Source organism: Triticum urartu, chromosome 3 (assembly GCF_003073215.2).
Source record: "Triticum urartu cultivar G1812 chromosome 3, Tu2.1, whole genome shotgun sequence".
In the NCBI taxonomy this organism is placed as follows: Eukaryota; Viridiplantae; Streptophyta; class Magnoliopsida; order Poales; family Poaceae; genus Triticum; species Triticum urartu.
This window is the reverse complement of record NC_053024.1, coordinates 90,238,492-90,251,083: the sequence shown is the minus strand read 5'-3', so window position 1 is coordinate 90,251,083 and position 12,592 is coordinate 90,238,492.

Sequence of the window (12,592 nt, the reverse complement as noted above, 5' to 3'; positions counted from 1 at the left end):
GGACTATGAATCCTCCAGCCGGTTAGGTGTCGCGTTCTGAGCATCCAAGAGTCATTGTGCATCGCCGGTGAACGAAGTATGTGAAGGTTTGGAAGTCTACCTTGAAGACTTACCTGAGTGATTGGGTGAGGACTGTGTGTCCTTAGCTCAAGGGGAATAAGGTGACGACACGAACTTCTGAGTTAAATCTCAGCCTCCCTAACCAGACGTACTGTAGCGACCAGACCTCAAACGGTCCAATCTCTGTGCTCCAGTGTCATCCCTGGATCAGTAATGCTGACACCGCACAGTACTTGAAGGATTTATAACAGAGTAGCAATCACACACTTATTACAAAGAGTGTCTCAAAAGAGAACTTATTACATTTAATATGGCTTAAGGCCATCTAATAACGATAACAGCGGAAGGCTTGGAAGATAAGTGAGTCCATCAACTCCAACGGCATCATTGAGTATAGAACCACGACCTAAAAGGCTCCTTACTCGTCGTCTGAAAAGTCTGCAACATGAACGTTGCAGCCCGAAACGGGTCAGCACATGGAATATGCTGGCAAAGTAACACATAGAGAGCAATGAAAAAATAAGGCTATACTACATGCATATTTGGCTGGTGGAAAGCTCTATGGTTACAGTTTTGCATAAAGCCAATTTTTCCCTACTACAAAGGAATAAATTTTATTTAACTATCATGGTAGTTGTTAAACATTGAGAGTGTAGACACCCTCTCAATCCCAATTAAGCATCATCATTAAAACCCAACAAAATTAATTAGAGTAACATGATGAGATTCACATGATAATCCAAGTACTAGATACTCAAATTGTCCATAACCGGGGACACGGCTAACCATGATTAGTTCATACACTCTGCAGAGGTTTGCGCATTTTTCCCCATAAGACTCGATCTCCTCCGTTGGGATTCTCGCACTACATGGTGTTTGAGAAATGGATGACCGAGACATTGTCTTTCAGAAGTGCTTGCACCTTACGAATGGGTAGACCGTACCAACCTACATCCCCTACATCTGCTAGTCTACCACTGTAAGAGTTCGCACGACTTAGTCAACTATGCTAGAGCCCATAGTAGCTTGTGGCTGCACACGGAAGTTTCTAGTATGAATAATCTCATGATCCCTTTGAGCCTGGGTGGCGGTCCAAAAGAAAAACAGGCAATCGCTGGAATACCTAGGTGCCTCAATCCACCCAGATGTGTGTTTAAGTTGCCACCTTAGATAAACCATTAATTTAACAATCTCACATCTGTCATGGATACACTCACCCAATCCACGTCTACTAGCATAGCATGACAATAAGCAAACATAGAAATAACTCTCAAAGGTTTGATAATAAAACAGGTAATAGGTACTACCTCATCTACTTCCCAAAAAACCACAATTTAATTAGATCCTAATCATGCATTGTTTGAGGATTGATCTAATGCAATGAAAATTGGGTAGTAGGAGGTATGATCACAGTGTTACTTGCCTTGCTGATGATCCGCAAAACCTAGCGATTCGAACTAGCAAGCGGCGCACTCCGGGTACTCTATCGCAAACAAACAAGCATACAATAAGTACTCGTCTAATGCACGGGTAAAACTTAAATAAGAGATCTAACCAGAAATTTCAACTTAAGAACTCCAGTTTGCAAAAAGAATCAAATCGAACGAAGCAACAAAAAACAAGCGGCAAAAGAAACAAGCTTCGTTTACTAATCTGGATCTAGGTCAAATTTTACAGAGGCAAAAACTTGTTTGAGATGGTTAAACGGAAAGAGGGTTTTGATACGAAACTCCAGGCACTTGAATCGCCTGATTCCGACAAACGAGCAAAAAGTTATACTAGAACGAAAGTCAGATCAGAAATTGCGATCAGAAAAATCGCGAAAAAAAATCCGAGAAAAAGAAAAACGACGAACAAATTAACGAACAAATGTTCGTTATCAGGATCTAAACGATGAACGCATTCGTTAAAACAAACGAACGAGCGAACGCTCGCTAATTAACATAAACCGAAAAAACCGATCTAATAAAAAAACGGATCTAAAAAAACCGACGAAAAACCGGTGGAAAAACCGAACGGTTTTTCTAAAAAAACGGCGGCGGGGTCAACCTCGGCGGGCGGGTCCGGCGTCGGCGGCGGCGGGGCGGCGGTGGCGGCTTGGGGCGCGGGCTAGGGTTTCCTGGGGCGGTGGCTTGGGCTAAAGCGGCCCGGGGTGGCGCTATTTAAAGGCCCCGGCCAGAGGAGTCCTGGCCGATCCCAGCCCGTAGTCGGTTCGTTTTTTTTAATAATTACGCGCAGAAAAACAAATAAAAGAAATACTAAACGAACTCAAAAATCCCGAAATAAATTTTCCCCGGCTTCTAAAATCAAGCTGCACATGATGAACATTTATTTGGGGCCTAAATGCAATTTTGAAAAACACACATTTTTCCTAAATTCAAATAAAATAGCAAATAAAACCAAAATAAAATCTTATTTGATTTTATTATTAAATCCTAAATATTTCTTTATTTTTGGGAAAGTTATTTTATTCCTTCTCTCATATTTTTATGATAAAAATAAATGAAGATAAAATAAATAAAATCAAATAATCCTATTTTCAAAATTTGAGAAAACTCAAATATGAAAATAACGAAATCTCCAACTCTCTCCGAGGGTCCTTGAGTTGCGTAGAATTTCTAGGATCAACCAAAATGCAATAAAATATGATATGCAATGATGATCTAATGTATAACATTCCAAATTGAAAATTTGGGATGTTACACGCACAGTTGTCACAGCAACTGGAACTGGTCCAACAAATCATTGTCTTCAACAAGCAACTGGTTCTATCCATCCCTTCTCTTTATTTACAGTTGGTACTTGTGAAGTCATTGTCTGTTTGCATTATATGTTTATCTTCACTATGTGACTGTTTGTTCTGATTGGCTTCATACTATCTTCCATCCCGATCCATACTGCCTAGTTTGTATTAGTCTTCGTGCTTTCATTTCATTGTATACTTGACTATGGCTTGCCTAGTGTAGTCTACCTTCCGCTGCATGTTTATAGGTTCATTTCTATCGTTTGTCTTCGTAACATCCATGTTTTGAAGACTTTCATAAAAATTGCCTATTCACCCCCCTCTAGTCAATAACTAGCACTTTCAATTAGTATCCAAGCAAGGTACTCCCTAATTCTGTGTGATTCGGTTTAACCACCTGGAGTTTTAGCTATGTCGACTGCAGGGATAATCAAAGTCTCCGCTGCGTGTCCTGTCTTCGATGGAACTGAATATCCCTACTGGAAGAATAAGATGTGTATGCATCTTGAAGCAATTGATGTCGACCTTTGGTATGTCGTCAAGAATGGCGTTCCCAAGACTGGTGAAGGTGTCACCCCTGCTGATGTCAAGAAGTTCGTTCAACTGGATTCTACTGCCAAGAACATCATCTGTGGTCATCTGACCAAAGGACAGTATGGCCGTGTGAGTGCTCTGGAAACATCGAAGCTAGTCTGGGACTAGCTCTCCAAGGTCAACGAAGGCGTCTCAACCCAGAGAGATCAAAGGATTAGTGTCCTTCGCAACCTCTTCAACCGCTTCAAGAGAAACGACAATGAGAATGTTCAGCTCACATTTGATCGCCTCACTGACATCACAAATGAGCTTCAAGCTCTCGGCGCTACTAAGATCACCAAGCATGAAATCGTCAAGATGCTCCTGAGATCACTTGACAGCTCGTTTGACACCCTAGCCCCGATGATTCAAGAACGCCCTGACTTCAAGACACTCGATCCGTCTAACATACTTGAAAGGCTCAACACACATGAGTTTCAGCTTTCTGAGAAAAGAGATATCTACTGTCCCAACTATGGCCAAATTCGCGCCTTGAAGGCAAAAGCTGTTTCCTCATCTGAAGAAGAATCTGACTGCAGTTCTGATGATCTTGAAGATATTGGAAAGGAGCTTGCTATGCTAGTGAAGAAGTTCCAGAAGTTCACTAGGAAGAAAGGCTTCAGAAAGTCTTCATGATCCAGCTCAAGGACTGATGAAGCTTCTACTCATGACTACAAGAAGAGACCATGCCACAAGTGCAAGAAACCTGGTCACTACATCTCTTAGTGTCCGCAGTGGGACAATGAGAAGAAGAAGAAGAAGAAGAAGAAGAAGAAGAAGAAGAAGAAGAAGAAGAAGAAGAAGAAGAAGAAGAAGAAGAAGAAGAAGAAGAAGAAGAAGAAGAAGAGCAAGGAATATGATTCCGATGACAGGAAGAAGAAGAAGAAGAAATACTCAAAGTCTTCCTCAAAGTCTTCATCACACAAGAAGAGCTCATCTGGCAAGGATCGTGCGTTTGTTGGCAAGGAAATGGATTCAGAGGAGGAGTCTGCTTCTAAGGAGGCGGAGGTGGAGTCTGAGGAGGAGTCTGTGTCGGAGTAATGGGCCACGGGTAGGCCAACCCGAGGCCCATGACCTTTCAAGACATCGGGGCAGGCTGCACCCCTCAAGACCACAGGACGAAGAGCCGCCTCCTGGGGAGTCTACGGCAAGGCGGCCGACTGCCCGCTCATGGCGAGTCACAGGGACGACTTCCAGAGAAGCCGGCTTTGGGGAGTCGGTCGGCGACTCCAACAAACCGTGACCTCATCGAGAGGGACGGGGCAGGGGCGTGGGTACAATAAAGCCCACTCCCCGCCCCTTACCAAGGGCAGGCATGGCTACAGCGCGCCGTACTTGGGAAGATCTCCCCGCGGCGTGGCACTGTTGCCCAGCCGGCCCTGACTTCAGCACCACTATACCTAGTCATGCGCCCACGACGGCTTGTCTGTACGGCCTGGAGGCAGCAGGGCCCACCAGCCAGCGAGACCTCGGGAGACGGCGGGGGCACCGCCAGTCGGACCCAACGGGAGTCGGCTCAGGGGAGTCGGCCGAGCCCTCCCCCGGGCCCACACGTCATTAATCAAGAAGAGATGGGGAGTGGCCATAGTGATCGCCCGCCAGGCGGCGGGGCTGTTGCCACGACCCCAAGACCAAACTTGCATCATCAGGAGCACGGCAACAGTAATCAGCAGCCGGCAAGACCCACCCGCGGCGGACGCGGCCCGTCGGCTCCGTACCAGACCAGTCGGCGGGCCCCAGCAGTCGGCGGAGAAGTCGGAGGTCGGAGACACTGACGGCTGGACCCGCGCCCAGTCACATTACCATTGTACCCCTGGGGGGTAGGCCTATATAAACCCCCCAGGGCACCCATGCAAAGGGTTGGATCCCAGTAGTTCTATACCTCACCAGATAGAGGGAGAGATCTAGCCTTGCCCTCTCCTACCACCATACATAGCTCAAGGAGCAACCGTGTAAATCCTTGACTATAGTGATCATGCGGAGACCCCGCAGAGCAGCAGTAGGGGTATTATCTCCCTGGAAGCCCCGAAGGTGGGTAAGATTCGCTGGCGTGCATGTCTTCACCTCATCCCATTTCCAGGCACCGGCGACGTTCTACTCGCCCACACCATGATAAGCCATCCGTTGGCATATGTCGCACCAAACCCCCGACATTTGGCGCCCACCGTGGGGCCTGGTGCACCGCCGTCCGGAGATCTGTTCTGTACGGGAACCCTTTTTCTCCCTGGCGAGCGCAGCCAGCCAGGCACGCCAGACGAAGTTTGCGTCAACGCGCTACACGGCGTGGAGATCGCCTGCGCAGCCAGCTCCTTGGCTGAACTTGTCGGCGAGGTCCACCTCTCCGATGAACCTGCGTCCGACACAGGCGTAGGCGGCCCCGAAAACCTCCTCGCGGGCCTCCTCGATCAACTCCACATTTTCGGCGAGCCTGCCATAGACTTGGAGTCCATAGGCTCCACCGACCCGATGCTGGTCGACTCCGACACCGTGTCGGTCGACGCTTTCCCCTCCAATGTCGTGGTCTATGACGAACCTCTCCCCCACGCGGAGAGCAACGGGAGCACCGTCACTGAGCTGCTGGTCATCAGTCATGACGAGTTCCCTAGTGGAAGGGTGCCCGACTCACTCGGCGCGGCGCTGCAAGACCTAGCTGCGCCCATTCCAGAAGATGCTGACTCAGAGACGCTAGAAGCGCGCCGCCTTCAGCTTGTTGAAGGCGCGAAGAAGCTAGCCAGCATGAGACGCTTGTCAGAAGCTTACCAGCGGGAGATGGATCGCGCTGTTGGCGACTCGCCGGCTCCGGCAGGGCCCAGCCGCCTTGGCGCGATTCAGCAGCGCGGCGTAGCCATCACCAGCCTGTTTGGGGCTAGCCGCCCCGTGTATGCCACGCCAGTGGAGAACATTCGAGCCGCCCAGGCAACGGCGGATGAGCTGGACAATTTCGAGGGTGAAGAGCGCCGCCTCATGATGGAGCGAGTCCAGCGTCTCCTTGACGCGGCCGCCGCGCAGAACGAGGCCGGCTGCCGCACGGAGGCACCACAGCGGCCAAACGACGACCCGCACCGAGATCAAGGCACGATGTCTCGGACGCCGACTGGCGATACCCGAGGAAGGAAGGACAAGGAGCCAGCTATCAGCCACGGTCGGACTCGGATTACCACAGAGCACGACCGAGACGGCCGCCCGAGAGCAGTGGAACGACTGGACGACTGTCCGCCTCCCCCTCCCCGCAAGGAGAGGTGAGTCTCCCTACCGCCTGTTGACCATTCGACTCTCGGTGACCGCCTTGGCCGCCGAGAGGGAGTCGGGGAGAATGACGCCCGCCACCGGATCGACCGACTTCACCGGTCCCTGGCGCTGGAAGAAGAAGACGAGCTGGGTCAGCCTTGTTTCGGGCCCCGCATTCGGGACGAGCCCTTTCCCAGAGGGTTCACGCTCCCAAGAGACACGCCCAAGTATACCGGCTCCATGAAGCCGGAAGACTGGCTAGTCGACTACTCTACGGCTGTCAGCATAGCAAACGGCAACAAGCGTGTCGCCGTAAAGTACGTTCCGCTCATGCTTCAGGGCACGGCCCGGACATGGCTGAACAGCCTAAAGCCCCGCAGCATCAACAGCTGGGTCGAGTTCACCGAAGCGTTTGTTCGCAACTTCACCAGCACGTACAAGTGTCCTCCCAAGCCTCGCCAGCTCTCCCTATGCGTGCAAGGTCCCGATGAGTCGACTCGCGACTACCTCACGCGTTGGGCTGAGCTCTGGAACTCCTGCGAGGGCGTGCACGAGATGCAGGCCATCGAGTACTTCATACTCGGGTGCTGAGAAGGCACCCTCCTCAAGCACAAGCTCCTCTGCGACGAGTCAGAAACCCTCGACGAGTTGCTGATCGTAGCGGACAAGTACGCTACGGCCGACTCCTCCATGAAGACGGAAATTCCAATCAGCACGACTGGCAAGGTAGCTCCTCAGGCTCCAAGAACTCCAGCAGCAGACACCGGCCGGCGACAACAGCAGGGCGACCACAAGCGCAAGGCCCCGCAGCCGGCTTCCAGCAGCCGGCAGGTCGCGACCGTCGAAGCCCAGCAACCAGAAGAGCAGCCTCCGCCCAAGCGACAGAAAGGCGGCAAGCCGAACTGGTTGCCGGCCTTCTCCTATGAGCAGACCTTGAATGGACCTTGCAAGCTCCACAGCGGCGCGAAGCCATCAAATCACACCACCCGGAAGTGCCACTGGCTCACTAGGATCGCCAAGGGAGACGGCCTCCTGCCACCCCCGCCTGCTGGGCAGCCGCCTCCGCCTCCGCCCCAGCAGCCGGCAGTCAGGCCAGTCGGCACAGTACAAGACGAGTACCCTGAAGAGCACGGAGCATATGTGGTGTTCACCAGTGTGGCTGACGATCGATGCAGCAGGCAGCTGCAGCGACAAGAGGTGAACGCAGTAGCCTTAGAGACGCCAGAGTTCATGCACTGGTCAGAGAGGCCCATCAGCTGGAGCAGGGCTGACCACCCAGAAGTGATGCCGAGTCCGGGCCCCTACGCCTTGGTCCTGGACGCCACCTTTCCCACGGACAAATGAGCCGCGCGTTTTTCGCGAGTTCTGATAGATGGGGGCAGCAGCATCAACATCCTGTACAAGGACACCATGGAGAAGTTAGGAATCAAGCAGAGACAGCTTCAGAACAGCCAGACTGTGTTCCACGGCATTGTTCCTGTGCTTTCCTGTTCACCAATCGGCAAGATCCTGATTGACGTCCTCTTTGGGGACAAAGATCACTTCCGAAGAGAGTCTGTTTGGTTTGAGGTGGTAGACCTCGAGAGCCCGTACCATGCGCTACTTGGCCGGCCCGCCTTGGCCAAGTTCATGGCGGTCCCCCACTACGCCTACCTCAAGATGAAGATGCCCAGTTCCAGGGGAATTCTGACTGTGGCCGGCGACTACCGGAAGTCGTCCGCTTGCACGGCCGAGAGCAGTCGGCTGGCCGAGTCCCTGGTGATTGCAGTCGAGAAGCGACTCCTTGAGCGAGCTGTGGCGATGGCTGGCAAGCAGCCGGGGATATCGCCCGACCCGAAGGAGTCAGAAGCCGAAGGTTCGTTCAAGCTGGCCAAAGAGACAAAGAAGATACCCTTGGATCCGGAGCACCCAGAGAGGTATGCCGTCATAGGTGCAAACCTCGATAGCAAATAGGAAGGTGAGCTCGTCGATTTCCTCTGTGAGAATCGGGACATCTTCACGTGGTCTCCCAAAGACATGCCAGGTGTGCCGACGGAATTCGCCGAGCACAAGTTACACGTCCGATCTGATGCAAAGCCGGTCAGGCAGCCCCTGCGCCGCTTATCAGTAGGGAAGAGAAGAGTTTTCGGAGAAGAGGTAGCCCGACTCCTAGCAGCCGGCTTCATTATGGAAGTTTTCTTCCCGGAGTGGCTGGCAAATCCGGTCCTGGTGCTAAAGGAGAACAAGTAATGGCGAATGTGTATTGACTACACGAGCCTCAACAAGGCCTGCCCCAAGGACCCGTTTGCTCTGCCGAGAATTGATCAGGTGATAGACTCCACAGCCGGATGCGAGCTGTTGAGTTTCTTGGATGCGTACTCAGGATATCACCAGATCAAGCTGAACCCGGCTGATAGATTGAAGACCGCCTTCATCATGCCATTTGGAGCATTCTGCTACCTCACCATGACGTTCGGCCTGAGAAATGCCAGCGCCACCTTTCAGCGTTACATGCAGAAGTGCCTCCTCAAGCAGCTCGGTAGGAATGCCCACGTTTACGTGGACGACGTAGTGGTGAAGACAGAAAAGCGAGGAACATTGCTGGAAGACGTCAAGGAGACCTTTGAGAACCTGCGCCAATTCCAGATCAAGCTCAACCCCGAGAAGTGTGTCTTCGGAGTACCAGCCGACCAGCTGCTAGGTTTCCTGGTCTCTGAACGCGGCATAGAATGCAACCCAGTAAAAATCAAGGCCATCGAGAGAATGGAGGTACCTAGCCGACTGTTGGATGTGCAAAAGTTCACCGGCTGCTTGGCGTCCATCAGCCGATTCATCAGTCGGCTGGGCGAGAAAGCTCTCCCCTTATACCAACTCATGAGGAAGACCACTTTTTTCGAGTGGAACCATAAGGAGGACGAAGCTTTTCACCAGTTGAAGAAGATGCTGACTACTCCACCCGTCCTGGCGGCTCCGACTCCCAAGGAACTTATGCTCCTGTACATCGCCGCCACCAGCCGAGTAGTCAGCACAGTCATTGTAGTAGAGCGCAAGGAGGAAGGCAAGGCGCTACCTGTCCAGAGACCAGTATATTACCTGAGTGAGGTACTGTCGACCTCCAAGCAGAACTACCCCCACTACCAGAAGATGTGCTATGGCGTGCACTTTGCTGCCAAGAAATTGAAGCCTTAATTTCAAGAACATCCAATCACGATGGTCTGCATGGCTCCACTTGCCGAGATCATCGGCAACCGTGATGCCTCTGGTCGAGTGGCCAAGTGGGCCATAGAGCTGGCCCCTTACACCATCTACTACTAGCCACACACCGCTATCAAATCACAAGCACTGTACGACTTCCTCGTCGACTGGGCTGAGACCCAGTACCTGCCTCCAGCACCTGACTCCACCCATTGGCGGATGCACTTCGACGGCTCCAAGATGCGCACGAGCTTGGGAGCCGGCGTCGTCCTCACCTCCCCCAAAGGCGACAAGCTCAAATATGCACTGCAAATCCATTTTGCCGCCTCCAACAACGTGGCCGAGTATGAGGCGCTCATTCACGGGCTCCGGCTTGCCAAAGAACTTGGCATCCGCCGGATCTTGTGTTATGGCGACCCGGACTTAGTGGTCCAGCAGTCGTCTGGCGACTGGGACGCCAAACACGCACACATGGCGAGCTACCGTTTCCTTGTGCAGCAACTCAGCGGGTATTTCAAAGGGTGCGAGTTCCTCCATGTGCCAAGAAACGACAACGACCAAGCAGACGCCTTGGCACGAATTGGCTCTACCCGCCAAGCAATACCATCTAGCGTCGCCCTTCAATGCCTCCTCAAGCCGTCTGTCAAGCCTTCACCAGAATCAGACTCCATCTTTGTGCCGGCTCCTCCCGAAGACGGCGGACCCGACTCCAGAGTTCCGGCAGTCGGAATGGGGACTTTGGCGGACGACTGCAAAGCTGCCACGGTCGAGCCCGGCCCGGGGACTGCGGTGACGAACTTGGAGATTCCAGAACTCGGCCCAAGGACCGAGCCAGTCGGCCTGGGGACTTCATCGGCCCAACAAGCGGTTGTTGACTGCAGCCCGCCGCCTCCCAGCCCAGCCGCCCTCGTCCAAGTCGTAGTTCTGATAGTCGAAGAAATAGCAGCACCCTCATGGGCCCGGCCCATCCTCAAATTTCTGGTGAACAAAGAGCTACCAACTGATGAGACCTCAGCTCGGCAAGTACAACATCGGGCAGCAGCCTATACCATAATCAACAGAGAGCTGGTCAGGCGCAGCGTCACTGGTGTCTACCAGCGCTGCGTAGAGCCAGAGCAAGGCCAGGCAATCCTCAAAGACATCCATCAAGGCGAATGTGGCCACCATGCGGCTTCAAGAGCACTCGTCGCCAAAGCTTTTCAGCACGGTTTCTTTTGGCCGACTGCCTTGGAAGAGGCCAAGGAGTTGATCCAAAAATGCAAAGGGTGCCAGAAGTTCAGCTCCAAGCCGCACCAGCCGGCTTCCGCGCTCAAGACCATCCCCATTGCTTGGCCTTTCGCAGTTTGGGGTCTAGACATGGTGGGACCATTCAAAATAGCACGAGGCGGTCTAACTCACCTACTTGTCGCAGTGGACAAGTTCACCAAGTGGGTGGAAGTGAAGCCAATCAAGAAACTGAATGGTCCGACTACCGTGACCTTCATCACCGATATCACAATTCGGTACGGCATACCACACAGCATCGTCACCGACAACGGCACAATTTCGCCAAAGGCGCCTTGGCCCGTTTTTGCGCAACACATGGCATCTGACTGGACCTAGCATCCGTTGCCCACCCGCAGTTAAACGGCCAAGTGGAGCGAGCAAACGGCCTCATCCTATCCGGCATCAAGCCTCGGTTGATCGAGCCTCTCGAGCGCTCGGCTGGCTGCTGGCTCGACAAGCTGCCAGGCGTCCTCTAGAGTCTGCGCATGACTCCAAACAAGTCAACCGGCTTCACGCCCTTCTTCCTCATCTACGGTGCCGAAGCCGTCATCCCAACGGACATAGTGTTCGACTCCCCACGAGTCACCATGTACACCGAGGAGGAAGCGGAAGAAGCACGACAAGATGGTGTCGATCTACTGGAAGAGGGCCGGCTGTTGGCACTCAGCCGGTCCAGCATCTACCAGCAGAGCCTGCGCCGATACCACAACAGGAAGGTCAGGCCAAGATCTTTCCAAGAAGGCGACCTTGTACTCCGGCTGATCCAGCGAACAGCCGGCCAGCACAAGCTGTCGCCGCCTTGGGAAGGCCCTTTCATCATCAACAAAGTACTAGGCAACGACTCCTACTACCTGATCGACGCTCAGAAGCCCTGAGCATGCAAGAGGGACGACTCCGGCAAGGAGACAGAGCGGCCATGGAACGCAAATCTTCTCCGAAGATTTTACAGTTGATGCAGTATGTGCCATGCTACCTTTTGTATTAAAATACCAAGACTTCGGGCCCCCCGAGACGAGCTCAGGGACTGCCCTCTTTTGTCTGTATGATAAAAATTATGCCTACAAGTATGTTACCCTTTGTCATGCCGCTTGGCACCGGGCTCGACAAGTCGGCCCGGGAACTTGCTGCCTTGCACTATGAAATGCTTCCTGCAGTCGGACAAGTAGTGTGTAAATGCCTAAGCCATTTCCTGCCAGAAGCCGCAGCTCGCAGAGCGACTGTACAGTGGGCAGCAGTAAGGTAGAATGGGCATTCTCATGAAAAATGGCTAAGGACCCAAAGCATAAAACATAGCTCAACACGGCTTCCAAGCCCTTCTCGCAAACTGACTCTCGGACAGTCGGATTGTCGTTTTCTATCCAACTTGCTCAAACAATCTTGAAATCAGCTAAGTACTTGCTTTCCCAAAGTAGCCTAGCACTTGATCCAGCAACAGTCCGTAGAGCGGCTGTCCGATTGGCAAGGCAGGCAACTAGGAGAAAGCGGCAAAGGAAAACGGCCAAAAAGAACAATGAGCAAGAAAAGATAGACATATATATATATAACACA